Below are 3,378 nucleotides of genomic sequence, written 5' to 3' on the forward strand. Positions count from 1 at the left end.
GAAAGTATATAGACCCTGAGCAACAACCAACTAGATGTAGGTTGTTTTGGGGATCATTTGTGAGTACTGCTTCTTCAGTATAAACTTCAAAGTTACAAAATTAATAACTTGGTATAGAAATTTATCTACCATTTGAAAGGAATGCTTCCCTTCATTTTTATTTGATTCTCTTTATATAATTTGGACTTTAAGATCCACTTATGGTTTAGGGAAACTACCATCAAACAGAAACCATGAATAAAATAAGGCTGTAAGATCATAAATCAAATACCTAGCATCACTATTCTTTTCTTACCTTGCTCTGCTTCTTCCTTTACATGCATTCTGCCTTCATTTCTATTTCTCTATGTCAATCCATTCATCTCTTCCATTATCTTTTTCCCTTGTTATTGTGTTTCACACTGAAATAGGGAGCATCTGAGGGCAGTTTATTTGGTATTATTTCATGAGCTCTTCATGCAGATCCATATCTAAATATAGACTGACTTCTTGCTAATCTTAGTAAAATTACAACATCTCAACATTAAACAATGCAGTTCTTTTAAAGGGGATATGAGATAGTATATTATGGGGCCAAATATTAGTGAGCATGACCAGGGAAAATGAATTGAGATTACCTGAGGACTAAGCACTCAATGGCCCTATGGGGGCCATTCTTATTCAGACCATCACACTGATCAATACTGAACAAGTGTTCAGTTTCCCTGAATCCCATTAATTATTTGCTGGTTGTTTTATTAATATTTGTCATTCTGTCTATGGTAAAATACAATCTGAAAGTTGTTCTGATTTTCATTTTCCTAGATCCTAAAGATAATAAATATTTTGCGAGGTATTGCTTAGCCACTATTTTTTTCTTTGGATAGTTCTCTGTTTACGTGCAAGGCCCATTAGAAAAGCAATGAATTATTTGTTCTTTTATGTTTTATATTTATTTATTATGGATACAGTACTCTGCCTGCATGTATACCTGCAGGCCAGAAGAGGGCAACAGATCCCACAATAGATGGTTATGAGTCACCATGTGGTTGCTGGGGAAGTGAACTCAGGACCTCTGGAAGAGCAGCAGTGCCCTTAATCTCTAAGATATCTCTCCAGCCCTTTCTCTTTTTATTGCTTTTTTAAAGTTTATTATATATTCTAGATATACATCCTCTGACAGATATCTAGCTAGAAAAGATCATTTCCCTTTTTTGGCTTATATTTTTTATTGATTCATTTGCTGTGGAGAATGTTTTTTGTTTCTTTAAATTCCACTTATCAATTCTTGGCCTTAATTCTTGGCAAAAGATGTCCTGTCCAGGACTCTCTTACATTTATATCATGTGGGGTACTGCCTATGCTTTCTTCTAGCAGCTTGAATGATTTGGGTTTCATGGGTAGTTCTTTGATTTATTGAACATGAGTTTTTGTGCAAGGTGAAAGATAAAGATCTAGTTTTACGTTTTTAATGAGCAGCATTTGTTGTAGACTGCTGTGGGTGCTCCTTCTGCTCCTTCAGCCAATATACCAGCCCATTGGGGTGTGGTCTATTATACTTTAAAATGCAGTGGGAACTGGGCATGCTCTCTCTTGCTTCCAGCCCCCATTCTGGTTGCTAGACTCTTTGTTTCCTGTTTGTGACAAGAGGATTGTTTTTTGGGATGGCAATTTGTAAGTTTTTTCCCTCAAATAAATATCCATAACTCTTAACTGGTGTGGGATCATTTTGTGTCTTTAGTAGATACTTTCTTTTACCAGCTTATATTTTTTTGTAGCATTGTCAAATAGTAAGTGTCTGACATTCCCTTTACCTCTATTTGCATCATACATTTGTTCAATTGGACAAAAAAAAATGTTTTTTTTTTACCAGTACCACATTGTTTTTATTACTACAGTTTTTCACATATTTAAGATCTGGAATTGTAGTTCCTCAGCATTATTCTTTTTGTTCAGTATTACTTTGGTTATCTAGGGTCCTTTTTGGTTTCTTGTGAATTTTAGGACACTTTTTTTTATATATCTTTGAAAGTTTGTTCTGTCCTGCTACATACTGCCTTTATCTCAAGGGGTTTTCTGTAAGAATTTTGGGAATATCTACTGTATACTATCCATCTTGTGTTCAAATAGGGATTGTTTGACTGCTTATTTCATTATTTGTATACCTTTAATTTCCTTCTCTTCCCTTATCTTTTGAGAAATTATTGAAAATGAGTGGGGACAGTAGATATTCCTGTCTCATTCCTTACTTCAGTAAGGTTGTTTTCAGCTTTTATCCATTGAGGGTGATGTTTACTGTGGGTTCTCCCATGAGCTTTCACTATGTTGAGGGATGTCCTCTCTATCTTTACATTCTATAGGACATTCATCATGAAGGAATGTTGGTTGTTTTTTTATCAGTCTTTTTATTTAAATATTGAAATATTCATGTGTTTTTCAGTCTTCAAACACATTTATGTGATTTTTTATATTTATTAACTTGTGTATGTTGAACATTCATGCATTTCAAAGATAAAGCCAACTTTGTCATGCTGTATAGTCTTTTTGATGTGTCTATATTGTTTGTAACTGTTTTATTGGGTGCGTTTTAGTCTCTGTTCATCAGCAATATTGGTCTATAGAGTGAGTGTGTGTGAGTGTGTGTGTGTTATGTATTAGGTATTGGAGTAATATTAGCTTGAGTTCTTCTGTTTTTAATTTTTGAAAGTTTAAGAAATTTTGGCTACAGAACCTCTTTGAAAGTCTGGTACAATTAACTTGTGAAGCCATCTGTCCCTGGATTTATTTAAGCTGCAAAACTTCTTATTATATTCAATATCGTCCTTTGTTATAGGTCTGTTAGAAATGTTTATTTCTTCTTTGTTTAATTTTAACGCTCTGACTAAATCTCTAAATTCATCCACTTCTTTTAGGCTTCTTGCTTAAGGGAGTATAAGATTTTTCCTTAGTGTACTCTGGATTTCTTTGGTATCTACTGAATATTCCCCTGTTAATTTCTGATTCTGTTAATTTGGGTCCCCTCTTTCTTTTTGCTAGTTGGGTCAAGGGTCCGTCAATCTTGTTTATATTGTCAAAAAAAAAAAAAAACAATCCACGACAAGCTTTAAAAATCATTGATTTTTCGTGATTGTTTTGCTGTTGTTTCTGTTTCATTCATTAATGTTCTAGTTTTTATTATTATTTTTTGCTGTTGACTGAGTCTGGATTTGGTTTGTGTTTGTTTTTCCAACTTTATAAATTCCATCATAAAGCCATTTATGTGGACTCTTTTATTGTTTTTTGAATGTCACATCATACATTAAAATCCCACTTATCTTTTCATATCCTTGAATCTACCCTCTGTCCTTGCAACTTCCCCCTAAATCAAAACCAAATTTAAAAGAAAACCCCCAAACCAAA

This window comes from Alexandromys fortis, unplaced genomic scaffold, assembly GCF_014885135.2.
Source record: "Alexandromys fortis isolate MF-2015 unplaced genomic scaffold, M_Fortis_MF-2015_v1.1 scaffold_260, whole genome shotgun sequence".
In the NCBI taxonomy this organism is placed as follows: domain Eukaryota; kingdom Metazoa; phylum Chordata; class Mammalia; order Rodentia; family Cricetidae; genus Alexandromys; species Alexandromys fortis.